Here is a 21,069-nt window from a genome sequence, read left to right on the forward strand (position 1 = left end):
CGTTTATTTCATAATGATATACGCGGTACCTACGTCCAAATCGTACGTACTGTACGTAGACGTACCACTTGGGTCGGAATTACTCTACGAGTATATACAGTACTCAACACTTCGCACAGACTGTGGATATGGACTATGAAAAGTCCCAGTAGCGAGTAATTCGCCTCATCGTTACTAATTGCCACCGCATAACCACCATCGTCATTAATATGATTCATCCTACACTATTCGAATCGGAGGAGAAAGCTGACGTGTAATGTCCCTCCAAATAGTGTGGCATATTTTTACCTTTTTGGTGTTCTGTTGACATTTCACACATTTCTAAGTACACTGAGAAAGTAATATTTGATCGAAGAGCTTTCTGCACGTCTCAGAGCAGATTTACAGAACAAAAGGCGAGGACGATGTAGGGAAATTTTTTTAAATGCGAGTAACAGTAAAACGAAAAATATCAAATGAAAGGTTGAAATGACTAAAAAAAAATTGGAACTATTTAGCAATTAGTCCTGAAAAAAAAATCAGATCAGATGTGAGATTTAATTTTTGCCAAATCATATAATAATAATCAAAGACAGCTTCGATTCCGGAAAAAGTTCTATTTTGGAATTTTTGAGATTCGGAACAAATTTTGTTTCAACACTGCAATTTTGGGGAATTTTTGAAAAATGACAAAATTTTCATTTCTGAAATGGGGAAAATTTCCACTTTTGATAAAATAAAAATTTGTGCAGACAGCAAAAGCACAAAAATGAGAAAATAGGGTTCGATTTCGAAAAAAAGTCATTTTGGAATTTCAGAGATTCAGAACGAATTTTGTTTCAACACTGCAAGTTTGGGGAATTATTGAAAAATAACAAAATTTTCATTTCTGAAATGGGGAAAATTTTTATTTTTGATAAAATGAAAATTTGAGCAGAGAGCAAAAGCACAAAAATTTGAGAAAATTGGTTTTGGTTTCGAAAAAAAAATGTCATTTTGGAATTTTAGTGATTCAGAACAAATTTTGTTTCAACACTGTAATTTTGAAGAATTTTTGAAAAATGACAAAATTTTCATTTCTGAAATGGGGAAAATTTCCTTTTTGATGAAATAAAAGTTTGTGCAGAGAGCAAAAGCACAAATATTTTAAAAAAGTGGTTTTATTTTGAAAAATAAAAAAAAATTTATCAAAATACGTAAATTTTTGGAAAAATTTTAAATGGCAAAAAACTCAACTTTCATGTTTTTGGAAAAGTTACTATTTTTGATAAGATAAAACATTTGCGTAGACAGCAAAAACGCAACATTTATTGAAATTTGTCGCAATTTCATCCAGGAATTTTAATGTAAAAATTAATAAATTTGCAAATTTGCAAAATCAGACTCCAAAAATAAATCATAAGAATGATCAAAAATTTAAAAGGTATTTTCCATACCCATCCCAAGATTTTTTGAAATTAAAAACCCTACTATATTTTACATTGTTTCATTCAAATTTTGTTGTGATGTGAAAATTTGAAATTTTTTTTGGATTCGATCACCTTTTTTTTCAGTGCTTTAGAAGTAGGTTCGTGGTGCGATAGCATTGATGAGTCATTTGAGGGGAGGGGGGAGGGCATGATACATTTTCAAAAAAAAATTCTCAACCCTATCCATGAGTAGGGTAGTTGAGATTATGACAAATACGAGAACCTTTTCATCGAAAGAAAAGAATTCACTTTTCAGAATTAACATCACTATCAATTGTCTATACTGATTTTTTAGGATATCTCAAACATCGAACCTATATACAATCAAGCACATTCGGTTTTCTACAAATATTACCATCTCTACTCCACCTTGAAATATCCAAATATTTTTCTGAAAAATAACAATCACTCGCCTTCCCATAATATCTTTAGTTGTATCGATTCGAAGAGACTCGGCTGAACTTTACTTCGAGTATTTTTTCAAGAAAACAAAAACACGCAACGCTGCAGTGCCCACTACCCAAATTATCCAATTGTTTTATTGTGACCTTTCCCTAACATCGCAACTTCCTGCAGATCAATTACGTACTTCACTCTGTACAACACGTGTTCGTTGAAATTTCACGAATTTCGAGTGACAATTTTCTTTAAGCCTCCACAATAAAACCAACAAATCAGGGTGAAGCTGATACCATAATCACCACCAGACCACCACTGTACATTGCAATTCCCTCATGAGAAATATCACATCGGCCCTTATCACGTTTCAGAACAGAGTAACATCATACTAAACCTTTTTTTTGTTTTATTGTTGAATATGATGAGAACAAGCGTTCTTTCACACCAAACCTTTAGGAAAATGTGAGTACATATTTAGTTCGAAGTCGCAACGTTTTCGCCTGTCTGCGTGGCACATGCATCGAATTAATGTTGTTATCAGTTACCAATACCAACACCAGATATGATTTCATTAGCTGTGTGCTGCGTACGTGGTACATGCTGTAGGTTTAATGGCAGTATCAGATTTACGGCGCTAGAGTATGCAAAATTCGCTGCACATACCGTTTCATACACTTCAGCATGCCCATACCACATTGAAAATTACGTGTCTCGCCATAATGCTGCTTACAGCAGTACGCTGCACGACCACAAACACATCGTCAAGCACATTTGGCTAATTTTCACAATCATTACAGAACCAAATTCGTACACTTACTGAAACCCCTGTTGGGCATCATGGTAGTCGTTTTATTCCATCAAAGGTCAATTTTGTAACATTACGAGTATAAGAATAGCCAGATTCGAACAAAAAATTCAGGTTATTCGATTCTACAGCATTTTCTTGGACGTCACCTAAATGAAGTCCAAACCTTCCCATTGAATTTTCAAACCCTTATTACGCAGTTAGAACACTATAGCCCGGTCATTCTAGACATTCAAACCCAAAAACAATCCTAACAGAACGGAAGAGGGAAGAATCTAGAAATTCAGCAAAATAAAAACTCATCATTACTTCCCTTCCATTGTCTCAACTCCCAAGCTAATAGATAAGTAAGTAGATAAATACACGCACAATGAGTACACACACAGTGAATTTTTCCAAGATTTGTGATTTCGGAGCGCATTCGTATCGTGACCGTTCAAAAGGATGTTTACACACATCTAAATGTAAACTTTTTTCTCTATTCGCGATTGTATTCGTCTCCGCATTCTTTTGTTGAAAAATAATACTCATTTCACGAATGGTTATTGTTTCGACGAAACGACTGCACATATTTTTTCGCTCTCCTCGTGGCTCCGCTAACCCCACTCTATTGTCTCCATATGCATATAAACGACATTATCCATAACCTAAACGTGCGTTTTAAATGATGAAAATTTTCTCAGTTATCGATAAAAAAAAACTATGTACTTCAAGTTCTCTTATTGCTACAGTTATAGAGACTCGAATGATTTGAAAAATTATACAATAAATATGTCGGTTTTTTGTCATAATTCGCATGAGTGTAGTAATACTAATGTTAATTCTCATTCCTAGTGCGCCGAGTTGATCATCTTCGTCTTATTATGGTAGGTCATCCTCTCTCTCACCCTTGTTTCTGTTTTTGTGCTGCAGAGAATCCTTCTTCCTCTCACCGTGTATACCAGTAAAAATAATATCATCTAGAATGCCCTCGCAGCAGTAAAACTCGTTGACTCGACTAATGAATTGTGTACGTAGAACCTAACGCGGTGCTGTGCTTTTTTCTTAATGACTGCCTTAACGATATCGCACTCCCAACCTGTACAAACGAATTAACCCTAAAACCTACCCCATTAAGTAGATACCCATTACATGTAGTAGAATACGCCGTCTAATATGAATGTACCTACATCTAGTAGGCTATGTACGATTGTTTCAGTTATTGTTCTTTAGTGTTGAAATAATGCTTGTACTCGTATACTCGTGAATACTGCTAGGATGTTTATACAGGGTGTTATCTTCAAGAAAACACGATTATGATATTAAACGAGGGGAATGTTTTCTTTTAAATTATTGTGGTGATTTTTGAAATGGAGCAATTTTCAACAGATAAAAAATTGTATCATCTCTTAAACACTGAATAGATGATCGCTGATCACTAATCATTATTCCGAGTACACGTCAATTCACTCAAAAAATGGCATTTCAACAAGCGAGTACACGAGAGGACTTGGCAATAATAATCCTCTAGATTATAGCTTCCGAAGAAGCTACAAAAATAAACGATAGTTCGTTGAAAAGAGGGGATATTTCTATACTCGTTTACAAAACTTCAAGTTGCTAGCCTTCTGGTGAACCAAATGAGATAAGAATCACCTCTCAACGGACTACTCACTTCCTCAAGACATCTCAATACCTCTAACCATCTCTGCTACTTCCTTGAGAATCAACATTCAATCATTCTTACGTACTTAAGAACCACTGAACACACTCTACTCACATTTTGAGGAAGTCACCTCTGAAGCATGCAGATACTCTCATCTCAGAGGAAATATCTTCACCTGAATTATTCACCAATGTTGAGGTCAGTAGCTTCACTTTTACAGAAGATTGCGTGCATCATAATCATAATTATTAGTCCTATTTTAATCAGTTCCTAGCATATCTGATGGTGTCTTTTAGTGTTTTTCAAGGCAAGTTTTCTATAATGAGTTGATTGTCATCAGCTCTGAACGTTTTCTCCCTCTTTAAGGCATTGTGCCAAAACTCTATCGGGATGTCAAAGCTTGGTCACTTTTTCATCACGCTGTGGCCTGGCCGATGAAATAAAGTGTCTCGAGTGCTTTTTATCAGTATTTTGAAAAATGTGATTCAAAGAGCATGAAAATTTCATATTGTGAAAAAGTGAAGACTTTTGAAAAATCAGTATGGTAAATAATTTTTCGATCATTTTGGATATATTTTTAGTTCGATATGCTGCTAACATTGTCCAGTAACGATTTTCGTCATGTTTTGACAAATTTAGATTTTACGTGAAAAGGAGTGAAATTGGGTACTAAAAATTACGATTACTGGAATTTGGAAACATGTTTTCAAATTATGTAAATTGTCTTTAAAAATTTTTTGATTTCTCGAGTGACCAACATTTGGCATCAAATTTTCTTCATTTTGAAATTTGATTTTGGAATGGTTCTGAGCAATATATCAAAGGATTTTTCATCACTAGTGTCTCAACGCGCTTGAAAAAATAAAGTTAATTGATAATTCTTTTCAAAAATGTAAAAATTCACAGAAAAATGTTGGTGCCAAAATGTTGGTCAATTTTTGCACGTGCGAAATCTTGTTTGATCAAGATTTGGCTTTTTTTTCAAAGTTCAGTTGCTCATGGATAATTGAGTTTTTCAGGTTGCAGGTTTCGCCTCAGACTTTTAGGTCTCATTTACTGTCTACTTATCTTCCTTTCCAGAAAAATGTGAATCGGAGGGGATGACCAAGATTTGGTATTGGGTGTCAAATCTTAAGTTTCATGGCGGTTCTTTTTAAACGTCGGTGGGGGGTGGGGAGAAAAAGGTGATTTTTGAAAACTCCCACCGCCCTTAAAATTTCCTTTAAGAATGACATTTTTGTATGCCAGTTCAAAATTTACCCCCCTCCCACACTAAGGGGGCCTCAAAAAACCCCGATCAAGTTTTGGCATATTGCCTTATGTTCCCTTGTATCATTTCTTCAACTATGATTTTTTGTTCTTCTCCACTACTTGATAAGACTGTTTTGTTGGTAACAAAGCCTTTTCATGAGATCCTTTATAGCCTTTTGATAACGCCACCTTTCAAAGGCTGATTTTCTTATCACATTCTGCTCTCAAGGTCCATGTTTTACAAGAATACATTAGAACCGTCCAGGCACCATGTTTTTTTACCTGCTCCATGTGAGGATTTGATCACGTGAGCTTCTGTAGAGTCAAGGATATGCCATAAGTCAGTCTTCAAAATTTCACCGCATAAAAAAATTAACTTTTATTAAAAATTGTTTGTCATATCCCTTCCTTATCAACAGCAACTAAGTTATAGCTTTTACGGAACTTTTAGAATACATAGATATGCTAAATACAGGAGGGGGGATGGGTTTGGACCTTTCAAACAAATTTTTTTCAATCAAGTACTAGATGTACGTAGTTTAAATATCTTCAAAAGACTACAATTAAATAAACATATACAGCTAACTTACTGCCATAATAATGATTTCCGTCTCGATAATGTGAAAGCAACACTTACCTGAAACAAAATAAACAAATTATGAAATTATGAAAAAAGCATTACAAAGGCATGTAAGTGTCAAAATATTAATGCATAAAACAAACATGGATCAAATAAGACAGAATTTGTTAAAAATAGTCTTTTGCAAGGTGACTGCAGTCAAAATTTCCCATCTCTTCCATCTCTTTGCTTCAAAAACTACACTACAGCAAAAAATGAAAACCACACGGAGACCTTATGAATGAGAAAATCAATTTTCTGGGAAAAATAGAGGACTTTACTAACACTCTCAAACTCTCATAACTTGCAAAAAATCTAGGCACACTCAATTTTGAAATCATAATGAAACACACACGGACACTTGAGAATGGTTCCTCCAGTTCTAACAGTAAATCCCCTCTCCGTGTCTCCAAAAAAAATCGCAATAAATAAAAACAATTATCCGACAAATTTTGATGTTTCGTTATTACATTTAAATCGAATAGGGTAAAGTCGCCAGTAGTTGAACAGATTTTTGATACTTTTTGATAAAAAACAATCTACAGCTCAAGTTGATATTTTTTTGAAAACTTTGGTAAGTACATCTAAAAGAACACAGTTTTCCTTACATTTTGATTTGTGTTTCACATTCGTAAGTGCATTTTTGAGATTTTTACGATCATTTCAAAAAGTGCCCAAAAAACCCCAGTAATTGACACCCGGCTTATCGAGCATGAAAATGTGATTATGAATCAATCAAAAGTAGTTAGAAAGAAAGTGTATCTCATTAGCTTTCAAATGGTATAATAACCATCTCAAAATGTTCAAAATTGTTTGATGTAGAAAAATAATTGTAAAACACTTTGCAAAATTCTCATGGTGAAAATAAAAGTTGATAAAACGCAAAAAGTATGACTGATAATCATCACCTAACTCACGGCCAATAATAAGCGAGGTATGAATTAATTTTTAGTGCAATCAGTGTTTTCAATAATCACACTGGGACACCAAAATGGCGATTTTTTTGACGTAGGTGTCAACTACTGGATCATGTCAACTACTGGTGACTTTACCCTAAACACTTTTTGCAATTCTGCAACTGGTAAAAAACCTAACGAACCCGAACGATTAGAACTCTTTTGGGGAATGAGATTTACAAAGTTGTATGCAGAAAGGAAACGTTATAAAACTTTAAACCCGAATTGGAGGTAATAACTTGAAGGACGAACCCCTCTAAAATTACTAATCTAGCACATAAACCAACATCCGTTCCAAGTTGGGAAACATTATACCTGCTTGAAACAAAGTACGAGAGTCTCGAAACATTTTCGTTCATCGTTCTGTACAAATTAGGTACAAAACATGAATGAAAACTGAAAAATTTTATCTCAGCTTCCTTTTCAAATCACAGAATTTTTATCATACAACAACATTAAATAATTAATAAGTTCAATATCAATACACACTGTTTCATCCACTTCGCCTCACAATTTATACAAGAATCATTTCCGACTCACCACTGACTAATTTCACTTCATTTCCACACCACTCTAACAATATTCCTTTATCGTTTTAAAGTTGGTACATTTGGCAACCTGTTCCACTCTTGTACATGTACAGTTAAAGTAAAGCTCAACACGCGTACTAATTTCGCATTTATCTCTGAGTATAGCGGAAATGACTATCATACCACTAACGAGAAGTCCATAAGCAGCATACGTGAAGGTCCGTTTGACATCTCCGATTTAAACACACAGAACGCTGATGATAAAACAATATCGTACATTCGCGGAAAATTGCATGTAATTTTTCAAATACATACCTACGTTAAGTTAAAATGAATTATGTTCTACACATAAACTAATCATTTACACCGAGAACACCAAATCTTCTGGCGTTCAGACCGCGGTACCGCACCACACCTCTCTCGCGAGGCAATTTACGCAGGTTCACCTTATCGCTTTCATTCCGCAGTGTTGCCATCTTATTCGACGAATTTGAACCTACGTGGCGTGGGTATTTAGTTGCTCGTTGAATCGAACCGGCTATATTTCCAAGAAAAAGTCGAGCTTGTGAATTTAATTTTTGGTAAATTTTTGTTCATTCTCTTTCAACAAATCACTCGTCACTTCGTTCAGTTTCCAATCGATCGATCATTTTTAAATCGATAAAATGACGAATCTAAAAACGAGACTCAAAATGTTTTTATTTCTCAAATGTGTGCTCATTATAGAGAACCTACAATAATCATTATTTGGGTTCTAGTGACCAATTCGAAAAATACTGATTCAGAATAAATTCGAGCAGAATGAAAAAAAACACCCCTTCGTCTTCCTCTCAACCACCAGTTGTTTTGAATCATTGGAAAAAATTCTTCACACGTGTCATATCATCGTTGCAAGTCCTCCGTGTAAAAAACCCCATCGCACATACGGTCGGTAGTAATTTAATGACACAGAAGGAAAATAACAACACGTTTGTACACGTAGCGTTTTACCGAAAGAGGAAAAAAAATGAGAAAAAAAACCGAAGGAAAAAAAATACAACGAAATTAACGCGTAAACGACACAAATCGTCGCTTCCTTTCGAACTATACACGCTGGTAACTTCTTTAATAGAACACCTCGATACACATGCTTTATGTCAGTCGGAAAAAAGACACACTTTCTCGCGAGTTTTTCTCTACTTTTTTCTCCTTTTTTTTTTTTTTTTTTTTACAGCTTCGGTAATTCTCGACTTCTTGTCATCTTTCTTATCATTGGTAAACACACGTACCAAACAAACGTATCCGAATGAAAAATAAGTACGTACTCGTAGAACAAATCACATATCTCAGGTAGGTCAGCAAGCAATGACATCGGTGATGAAATATATTGCCCCACGAAGGAAACTTAACTAGGTAATTCTCCATCAATAAAATCGTCGTATTATTTATTCGACGTGTTTCACCTCCCTACTGGCTACTCCTTCCTGCTTTCACGCCGTGTTAGTCGATTAAAAACTTTTTAAAACTTTACTGACACGTTACCTTGACTCGACGTCGTCGATAAAAAGCTGCAGAGTGAAGACGATAAAGTGCTCTCTGGAAATATGTCCACCGAAAACGGAAACGTGCGCTGTTTAAAAGCGCACACAGCAGCGAATAATTAAAAAGGCGCCACGTCATGTACTACGTACGACCATTTATTAATAATTCACACTGAAAAATCCTTTATTGCGGAGACAAGCCAATAATCGTTAGAATATTGGATTTTTTGGAACGTGAATTTGAATCACGAGACAATTTTTCACAATTCAAAATGAAATTTCTTTGAACTTCAATGTTTTAACCCCCCCCCCTTCCCTCTGCCACCAAAAAAATTGTAAAAAAGTTGTTTTAAAAGGTTAGAAAAAGGTTTTTAAAGACAGAAAATTTTGTGTGAAAAATAATTTTTTGTTCAATTTTCAAACTAAAAACCAATTGAAAATCCATAAAATTACCAACGTTATTTTTTGAAATCCCCATCAAGTAGATCAGAATTTTTTAGATATAGTCGGGGGACCCGCATAAGGATCAATTGCACCCCTGCTGATCCTCCGGGACTTTTTTCTTAAAGGGGGAGTCCTAAGGAACATTTCTAACTCTTGTCCTAAAAAAAAACATGGCCCTACTCACAAAATGGCGGCCATTCTGATTGACTGGTCGGCTGAAATCGCAGATATTGCGTTCCAACATAGGACTAGTACGAAATTTTTAAACCTTACAAAGGTAGATCGAAAGAGCAAGCAAAAATTTATCATATGACAAAATTTCAAGTGCTTAAGTGCCTTTTTCGATTTTTGGTGAATTTTTGAAAATCAAATTTAGGTCAAAAATGAGGGGGAAAATCAAAATCTTATCAAATTGATCTAGAAAGCTGAAATTTGGAATATACCCTATTTTCGACCTGCCAAATCGATTGGAAACTGTTTCAGACCGTTTATAGTGGTTCTGGAGCCTCCAGCAGATTTTTGAAACTTGAAATTCCCACAAATTTTCATCAAAAAGAGTTGGAAAGACGAAATTTCATTCTGAAAACTACTCGTAGTTTCAATACGCTACGAAGTCGACTATAGGTGGATTTCAAGTCGTTTTGGAGTCTCCAGCGACTTTTTGAAAATTACTGGAGCCTCCAGTAGATTTCTGAAACTTGAAAATTTCATCAAATGGAGATGAGAAGCGGAAATTTACTCTGCACTCCAATTTTAGCACTCTCTGAAGACGACTTCAGGTGGGTTCAAGTCATTTTGGAGCCTCTAGCGACTTTTTGAAAATTCCTGGAGTCTCCAGCACATTTTTGAAACTTGAAATTTCAACAAAGGGGCGGGGTCAAATGTAGATTCGGCCATTTATTTATCAAATTTGGGTTACCTGGCCATTCTTGGGATCGTTTTTACATAATTCAACCCCGTTGAGTTCGAAAATGTCATCACTTTCGAGATCCCCATCTAGTAGAAAATCATTTTCGTGTTTCACAATTGCAATGTTATCCATTTTCTTGGGGGGGGGGAAGTAGAAGTGAGCTAGTGATCTAAAAATTTCATCACGGGATCTTTAGAGAATGAGCAACAATATTTCTACTCGTATTATGTTCTGAAATCCCAGGATAGGGGCATTTCACTCTTCTCATTCGGCGATGCTCTCTTCTTGCAACCTTCATCCCTGCTAATTCTCCATGTACAATTTTTTTCAATAATTTATTATGCATCTTGGAGATTCTCGACTTTACCCAGCCAAACCTCACCTACACTCATCTCATCGATCAAACATCTCCATTTTCTCAGAAAATTCCTCCCCTCTGACATTTTCAACATTTGCCACACACTCACAAGCTTCTGAAAACTCGATCATTTGATCAAAACCCCTCACCCCAACTCTCGTTTCCGAAGAATGGGCATTACCAGTTGAGGAAAAACTCGTCTCGATATCCTCTGAATAAATGAGTCTCTTTCTAATATACGTACCAACGTAATTTACGATACCTATCCCAATCTTCTAGCTGCAAGATATCTACCAGAAGATAACCCAATCCACAAATACCCTTCGATACAAAAACCCAAGCCGACCATTTACTAGAATCAACGACGTGCGATAAGACGGAGAACGATAGAGTCTCCATCGCATAGGTAGGTAGAGTGTACAGTACACTGTAGTGCACATACGAGGTACATACAAAAAGATAACCTGAAGGGCTTTCGCTTTTTAATCAAGCTACGAGCGCGGCATGGCGGTGGTGATGGTGATGGTGGTGGCGCTGGCGGCATGCAGCCGGAGCGTCGACGGCTGCAGTGACCGCGTAGTCTAACAAAAACCCTCCATACGGTCAACCTATCTATCCTCCGTATACTACGCTGACTGTACACACAAGTTAGAGGTAGAGAAGGTAGGTAGTACATATAATGGTGTAGGTAGCAGAGCGGCGTATACTGTTCTGTATTACGTGTACCTACTACGGTATGGTATGGTATGGTATACGATACGATATACGTGTATCAACCATCGCGAAACTCCCTAGAAACGACCTCATAGCCTCGTCGGCGGCTCGTTATATGTCGGCCAATATGTGTGAACACAGGTACACAAGCGATCAACGTAATTTACAAGGTTCTTTCGTCTCTACGTAATGTACGTATGCTGCATTATGTGCTCTGCCTACGTGTAGGTATACCTACGTAGGCTAATCTATACGTTTATAGACGTTTATAATGTACCTAGAACCTACCAAGAGTGAAAATATCGAGAAAAAACTGCCAATTCGCTACAAAAATTCGCTGAAATTGAAAAAAATGCAGTTAGAAGGATGCAGATTTCAGAAAACGCGAAACGATCCAAAAACGCGGAAAGCATTATGACAATTATGTGAAATTATGATTTTTCAGTTCTTATAGTCATAATTTTCTATTTTGAAGCTCAAAAGTTTTGGAAAATGACTCAAAAAATAAAATTGGTTCTGGAACTGGTCGAGGACTTCTGAAAAACCAGAAGTTGACTATAGATATTTAAATACTGATACATTTTTTCTCAAAACTTTCAATTCTGCAAGCTGAATGAAATCTTTGATCCCCATAGAAGCAGTAATTTTCCAAAGGAATCTTCCTCATTCATTTTTTGCTTCCCTCCAACTACATTTCAGTTTTCACACATTTTACAGCATTCCCTCTTCCTATTGCACTGTAATAACTCGCTTTCAATGCATAATTACTCGTATGCTGATGAGAAAATTATTCCAACCCACGATGAATCGATGAGTATCGAAATGAACCTGCTTTTCTAGCAAGTTATATGTACAATGAAATACACCACGGTTTCACTTTCAACGGTATGGCATGGCAGGTTTAGCCGATGTCATTGATAGAGGAAAAAAGTGCCAAGTTGTAGAGGAATACAAGATGGCGGAAATTTTAAAAAATGCAAATTGATCGACGCCGCGCCGCCGTTATGACGAGTTGACGACGACGACGACGACGGGAAACCTGCTGGTACGCGACATGAATTTACGCTAATTATCGTCGTTCGTCTGTGGACAACACTTATTTCTATACCAAACCAACTGACGACGCTGAGGTTGCTGCTAGTGCTGCAGCTATGTACTACAAATGTACGATCGTTGGTAATTGTCATCACCATACTATTAGTGCATGAAGACTCGCACAAACAACACATAAAAATACTCGCACATAACCACCGTACTACAATGCCATCTGCAGGCATGCAGTCCAATAGATTTTGTAGGAGTGGTTTTTCAATTTTTTATACAAGAATTTTCATTTTTCTTCAAGAATTCAGTTATATAATTTTTAGCAGATTCTCATGAGCAAGAAAAATCTCAAAATCCAAAACTCTGATGACCTATCTATAACTTATCATGAGACTTGGAAAAATAATCCCCATCCACAAAATTAAGGAAAATTTTTACTAAATTCAATGGAGACCTTCATTTGGAATTATTGAAAGTCATTCAACAATTTTTTTAGCTTTGGAAGTGTGTTCATGAAGGGATCATGGGTCCTCAAAGAGAAAGCATTTTTTTCGAAAAAATCGTGCTTTCTCGTTGTAGCCCCCCCCCCCCCCCACCACCACTCAACCAGTTTTGGGAAAAATAGCCCAGTTTTGAAAGATAGTACTTATTTGAGATACTACGTCGACCTAGACCAACACCATCAAAATCCAAGACCACTTTTAGGGTTCTGCTGAGCGATTGAAAATTTGCAAATCGCTCATTTTTGGATGAATTTGTGTTTAGAAAATTTTTTCTTCTGAAATATATTTTCTCATTATTTTAAGCCGATACATCGAAAAATTTAATTTCTGAAACTGAGGAAATGATTTGAAACGCAGTGCTGCCAATTTTTTATCATAATTGCTTCCAAACAATCGAGAAAAATAGCCAGAATTTCATCAAATTTAATTTCAATGTTTTTAATCAAATAAGTAGGGCAAAAACAAAACACATCAAATTTCAACGTTCTATGCCAATTTGATGAAATTTCAACTTTTTCACATTTCAAGTCTACAAACTTCCAAAAAATTCGCCAAAAAATGCAACCAAACATCTAAAATTTAGGCATAACTCCCTTGTTAGACTTGACTGCAACCTAACTGATGGCTTCATTCACAGGGTGTCTAACAAAATCTGAAAACTAAAAAGAATGACTTGGAAGGACATTTTCAAAATGGAAAATGTTCTGATACCCCCTCTCCCACCAATTCATTTTCACAAAACTTCCAAAAAAAAACTTCAATGAAACAAAAAAAAAATCAAAAAAATACCTACATTAATCAATGGAAATTATCATTGATTTTCATTAACAAATTTTTTGCTATCGTATTAAATTATTTGGACGTTTAAAAAATGAAAAATACTGAAAAATAGAGTTTTTATTTTTCGATCCTCTTTCAATAAATGACAGAATTATTTGAAAATTCAAAAAAAAGAAAGACCTTTGGGCGAAAAGGACTTTTTCCTGACTATTTCGAAAAGAAGGACCCATACGCAAAAAGACAGACTTTTCCAGATCTTCTGGATCGGAAGGATTGTTAGACACCCTGATTCATCGTTATTCGCAAGGCTCGCACTCCCCCCCCCCCCCCCCCCAAAGAAAGAAGTAACTTTAGAAACCAAAAAACGTGACTTAAAAACTCATTTTAATGCATGGAAAATTGCAAAAAAAAAAACAACATGAAATTGAAAAATTATGGTATTAGCAAACTTTTTAGACTCTTGGACAACAAAGCAATAAAAATTAGGAAAATGCAAAACGTTGACAACTTTAGCAAAAGAAAGAGCTTTTAGGAAATTTCTGGCAAAAAAGCGAGACTTATGACCAACTTTTTTAAAAAAATGACACCTACTTTTGGAATTTTTTTTTCAAAAGAACGACAAAAAATTGAAAATTTTTGTCAATTGCTGCAAACTGGAAATTTTTTACAATTTGTGACCAAAAACAAAATTTTGAACATTTTAGCCAAAAGCAGGATTTTTTGGCAATTATTGAAGAAAAGTAACAGTTTGGTCATTTTTAGGATAGTTTTGCAAAAAATTTAGTTTTTTGGAATTCTTTGAGAGAAAGAGACAATTTTTGGTATTTCTAGGTTAAAAAGCAAGATTTTATAGCAATTTAGTAGGTACAAAAGCATAAATTTTTGTCAATCTTAGGAAAAAATCTACAAGCTTTTTCGGAAATTACGTACTGGCAAAAAGTGATACTTTTTTGCAACATTATTATCAAAAAAGTGGGACTTTTTTGCGACTTTTAGATAAGAAGTGACTTTATTAACAAAAAGCAAAACGTGGAGCATTTAGCAAAAAATCAAGGCTTTATGGAAATTTTTGGCCAAAAGTGAGGCTTTTGAGTAATTTTTGGGAAAACTGTAGGACATTAGGATTTTTTGCAAGGGAACGACAATTTTCATCAATTTTTGGCAAGAAACAACACTTTTTAGAAATTTTGACAAAAACCGAGGCTTTTATAAAATTTTTTGCAAAAATTTAAATTTTGATCATTTTAGCCAAAGACAAGGGTCTGTAACTTCAATTCTGAAAAGGACGTGTAACCAGCTGAAAAAGAATGAAAAAGTAAACACTCTCATGAAGAATTCATTTGTTGATATACGATGAGGGTATCAACATTTTTTCTTTTCTTCTTCAAAAAGTACAACCAAGAATAGATAAACCTGAATTTTTAAAATTTTCAAAAAAGTAACTTCAGTAACGAAAATTTTGAAAAAATTACCAAGAGTTACTTACTTTTAGTAAAGCTGAGATAAGGTGAGAGAAAATTAAGGAATTCAAAATAAGAGTCATTATTTAAAACTTAATCCAACTTCAAAAACAATAATTGAAACCGAAAAAAAATGGGAAAAAATGATTTTTTATCAAGAGTAATTTGACAAAATTGAGAACTGCTCACGAATCCGTTGATTTCTCAATTTTATCGTGTGACCAAAAAATCTTAAATAGGTTAAAAAGCTGAGATACTGAAGAAATCGAAATTTTTCTACCCTCATCCTTCAACCATTTCTCATCACATCGTTACGTTAATCCAAAAATCGCCGGTAGCTCTTGCTCAGATGACTTGTCAAATAAATAAATTCAATAAATAAAAAATATACACATTCGGGAAACTAAGAACATTACAGAAAAAAAATGTTCCAGAGAAAGTTGCACGCGGTTACTCTCAAGGTCACAAGGACATGTACAGCTGATCACCAATTTGAAATTCAAAATACACACATACAGACGCGATTTCAGGAAATGAAATATTCGAGACGAAAAACACATCTTAAAAACTTTTCAATTTCTTCACCATTTTTTCTCATACACTCGACCAATAAAAATTAGGTAATCATAATCCCGAGTTAATTTCTATTACCGTATTTACCGTATGCAATGTAACCTTACGACAGATTAGCTCTATAGTCTACACCAAAAACCTTGACGTAGGAGGCAATATTGTTTCAAACTCGTATAGTAATAATACCATAACTTGAATAACTTTACACGCGGAATAATATTAATATATACCAACATGAATTCCGCTACAGGGTTCAAACAGCTCGAAAATTCACCTCTACCCTTCGCGTCGCGTTAATCAATAAAATAATACGCGAATCGAAAAACTGTTTTCGAAAAAAAAAAGAACACAGAAGTGAGAGAATACATTGTATGTACTAATAATAGGCATCGTCGTCGTCGTCGTCGGTCGCCACGTAATACACAACGTAGTACGAAGTACACTACACACAGCCGTATAGTTATAATCCGCACAGCACAGCCATATTGGTTAGTGTATTTACGGCAAACAATTATGCAATTTGATGTACACCGTTCGAAGGCAGCACGTTTTTAGCGGTTTGACGACCGAGCAGTACAAGATATCTAGACGCTGCTGTAGTGTACAAATAAAGAACACGCTATAACACTTTCCAAGATAAGCAGCTTTATCCGACACAATGTTTCGACATCATACATCCAACGTCTTCCTACGAGAATAAATTTTGGCCAGTTATGTACGATATTTTCGATTTATTTACGCTGACTGTGTATAGTAGGCCTATCCCCTATAGTACATTATTATACACGAGACTACTTTACAGACTGGAAAATACTACATGTAGAGCCTACGTCGTCGTCGTCGTCGTCGTCGTCGTCGTCGTCGTTGTTGGTTTCGATTTGACCTCGACGACGTGTAATGATTCGTATATTTTCTCGCTGAATATTTGCTGCTGTTACGACGTAGATCGTTCGTAGTCTACCATGTAATCTACGCGAATAAGCAATTCGATATCCGACCGAGTGGTATAGCACTTAAAATGTAGGCAGTAGGCACCGAGATATACCTTATGCTCGAATGCTCGGAGATTTCAAATGACAGACGACAAAAACAAACAATACGTTTACCTCGTCGTCTTTAAACAGGTCGTTGGATTTTAGATCCGTTTAGTTCTACGAACGATTTCACCAACTACGTTTGGCGATCGAGAATTTGGTATTTCGAAATTCAAAAATACATCGATCACAGAGATATCATCATCGCTCATCTTCACAATTACCAAAGTTTAAAAATAGAAAAAACTGTTTTCATATTTCTAAGAGAAAAACATGAAAAATTTTCCACTCGGTTTAAACACCAGAAAAAAAAGGAGAAAATATTAACCTCAAATGATGACTTTGAAAAAGCTTCGTTCTCTCATAATAGACAAGTTTTCCATCTGTTTCAGTGTTACTCTTATATTCAGCCTACTTATACGTATGTATTTACACATTTTTCATCAATTTATAAATTCATACACAATAATAATTATTGAAAAAAAAGTGGGTCACGACTGGTTCGAAAATACTTTTCTAGTGCACCATTACTTATTTCTTTTTTTCTCTCTCTTACAAAAGAAACGCATGTAACCGATTGACCCTTCTTCCTTTACCTATCCTTTCGATACCCTATTCTCATAACGTTGGCACCATTTTATACGCATGTTTCATTTCGTGTGGAGAATTCGTCGCTCGTAGAATAACTTACCTTCTCGTACAAAAATGAATGTCGTCGTTTATTTTCGTATATGGCAATGACGTTGCTAGATTTGTTCTACGTAGTGTACCTACTTCATTTTATCCGAATTTAAGGGGAGACTTGAAAGGTGTATAGTGTAAGCCTACACACATAGAAAATTGACACGAGTAAAGGGTGGTTGAGAAAGGGGAGAGAGGGGAAGTACAACAGAAAGTTATAATTTCATAACTGCGTAAATTTCTATACCTCGAGTACGTTACGTAATTTCATTTGGAAATTTTCTATCGCTTGTAAATGTACCAACGATAATACTGTAGGTAGGTACGATTCATATTAGAACTTTTTCATGGTGTCGTTTTTCATGACTCGAGTCGAGTCCATGTCGCTGTACTTTGTAAATATTATACCGAGGACGATAACAGTATACGCTGCTGTAGTTGAACTGATAAATTCGCCATTTCACTGATAACAGAAACATCGAGTCTTTTGCTGTTATCGCAGCAATATGCTGCACAAATACCACCGAAGCTCGTAGGCGTACATGAAAAAGATATGGAAAAGAGAAACTATTTCGAACGTGACCTGTCTAGATGAAAATAACAAGCGAGCTTGAAATCCCAATATTGTTCATTTCTAGAATTTTCGAAAAAAAATCCCAATTCGCATGAAAAATTGGTGTGATTGAAGGTATTACGTGAAAATTCAGTCGAATATGATAAACTCGTCTGGAAGCTTTTTTTTCTAGACCTATTTTCTCTCCATAAACAGAGTGAATTTCCAATCAGACGTAACCTAAAGCAAAAATATGATTTGAAAAATTTCGAATTTCGAATTTCATCGACATACATAATTTCCAATACGAGACAAAATTTCCAAACCTACATAGTAACGATAGAATAACACCTCACGGGGAAAAATATCGAAAAAACGCAACGAAACCCCAAGGTTTAAATCGAACAATTGAAGAGGCAAAAAATACTCGTACCTTCCAACTGTACAAAATGAACTTCCATTTTTTTTAATAGGCCTGGTATTCACTCCACGTCGTTATAGTAGAAAAGAAAATGTAAATGAACGTCTAAACATTAAAAATCCTCCGGCGGCGATTCTCCGCTATAATGCTGCGTTTGAAAAACGCATCCAGCTGGTGATGCTCGATTGCTCGAGTACTCTTACTCTATAAGCTCTTGACACAAGACCTTCCCTAACCGGCAAGTGAAGTTTGACTGTTTAAACTGGCTCGTGAGTTGAAAAATCTTTTTTTCTTTCGTGATCTTGTAAGCCTACTATCATTTATCGTATCGTACAAACCGAACCGACCCAGTTTTTATAATTCTCGCCTACGAGATGACGAAATGTAAAAATGTGATTTTCACGACACATGTGCAAGCTGTCCCATTTATACATAGCTTCGAAGCTGTGTATTCCAAATGAGCATCGAAAAAAAGGAGGGGCAAAAACCACATGACAATCCAAGTTGGAAAAAAGAGCATTGAAAATGACGATGGAGAATTACTCAACACAAAAATCAGCCACACTTTTTTAAAAAAATGTTATGACCTAAAATTCAACCCTTCCTAGATAAAATCAAAGGAACTCAGAGAAAATTGAAAAATTTTCAAAATCAATAGGTGAATAATTTCAAACTTAGATCATTTTAAAATTTTCATTTCAAAAATTGAAAAAATGGTTCAAACTTTGAGACAAAAGTTCAACTTTTGAAATTTGGGAAATTAAACTCAATTCAACAGACAATCCCGGTGTCTGAAGAACCATAACAATCATGAAAGAAACGAAACAAAAATAAAAATATCAAATTAAATCTCTAAATCGATGCATTTTAGACTCATCGAAACCGTATTCAACCTTCTAATCAAAAATAATCAAAAGAAATCCAAGAGCAAACAGGGATTAGAGGCAAAACTTTTCATCAGATAGGTACATTTTTCTAGAATTACTTGTATTTCTGATTTCATTTTTTCTTTCAAGAACTCGATGAAATTACAATAAAACTAAACGAAAAAACTCCATTTCGAGACTCTGCCCCACTCCAGAACCCTCACTGATTTCAAATTTCAACATTACGTATTTTATAGGAATCAATTATTCCCGCATTGTGAAAGTTTTCATGTTAATTTCATGAACATCGTTCAATTTTTTGGCACTTATTTTACTCGTACGTCATTTTCAACAGTTTTTACGCTATTCAATACAGCTAATTTTAGGGAAGTTTTTTTTTGATATTTCGAGCAAGTTTTGATTTTACTCGATTTTCAATTACTCGAATTCAGTCAATTTTTCATCTAGTGCATCAGGGAATCTTGCAATATTTTACACAACTTCGATATTTTATCAACTTTTTCTCAATTCTCTTTCACTTTCAAGTCAAATTTACTCATTTTTCAAGTGATTTTAAATTACGTCAATTTTGACGACATTTTGAACTAGATTTTTCACGTATTCTCACAAATTTTCAAATAATTTCGTCAATATTTTCTACGTAAATTTTTTGAAATATTTCATTAATTTTTCTTAAACATTTTCTTGAAACTATTTTTCAATTTTCATTCGTTTGGAAATCAAGGGTCCAAATACCATTGCCTACAATTTTCGACAGCATTTTTGGCCAAGAGCAGACCCTTTTGGTCGATTTTTTCAACGCCAAATTTTGATTTAACGAGCACAATCATAACTTCGATTTTCAACATATTTTTGTAGTGATTAAAAAACATTTTGGATAAGTATTCCATTTCCCATACTAAAATCTATAATTTTTCAAGAAAAGCCAGTCAAAGAATAAAATTTTGAAAAACCTTGCGAGATAATTTTGATTTACCTAATTTAGTTCAAAACAGATCAAATCAAATCAATGTAGGTATTATTTATGTAAGATCAAAGGTCACACTTTCGTGATTTAATTGTTTGAATTAGATCCAGGAAACTCAGTTTCAAAGGAGCTTGTGTTCATTTATTTCATGTTGAAAAAAATTGGTCGACAAAATTTTGCAAGTTAACCATCTTCTTAGGAGACTCGGGAGGAAGAGGGGGGGGGGTCTAAAATTAAAAAACTATACAAGCATTAAAACATTTTTCATTTCCAAAATTTCAGTTGCTGGACATTTTATGATTTTGAAATAAGTGAAAAAAAATCAAATTTAACCCCAAATCGATTGCAGACGATTTCGATCCATTTTGAGAAGTTTTGGAGCCCCCATCAGATTTTTGAAAGCTGTTCTAAAGCTTTCCCTCTCCTTTTCCCCCAAAAATCTCAAACCGAGCATATTTTCTACTATCTCCTCTTTCTATACATATAGGGGACATTAATTTAACATTTCTTCCTACTTTTTTTGGCACGTAATTAGCCTTTTTTTTTGCAAATCAAAAATCTGCAGAA

The 21,069-nt window shown here is 34.9% G+C and overlaps 1 protein-coding gene across 3 annotated transcripts in view; it reads right to left on the minus strand.

The window, feature by feature from the left end:
* Window positions 1-21,069, minus strand: part of LOC135844767 (serine-rich adhesin for platelets-like) — a 117,977-nt gene that overhangs the window by 72,595 nt on the left and 24,313 nt on the right. Inside the window, exon 1 of one of the 3 annotated variants that reach the window (XM_065363110.1) lies at window positions 7,837-7,989. The exons of the other annotated variants lie outside the window; for them this stretch is intronic. The gene's annotated coding sequence lies outside the window, so the exon portion shown is untranslated. Of the gene's footprint in view, window positions 1-7,836; window positions 7,990-21,069 lie in introns of those variants that run through there. 3 annotated transcript variants of the gene reach the window in all.

Source organism: Planococcus citri, chromosome 4 (assembly GCF_950023065.1).
Source record: "Planococcus citri chromosome 4, ihPlaCitr1.1, whole genome shotgun sequence".
Taxonomy (NCBI): Eukaryota; Metazoa; Arthropoda; class Insecta; order Hemiptera; family Pseudococcidae; genus Planococcus; species Planococcus citri.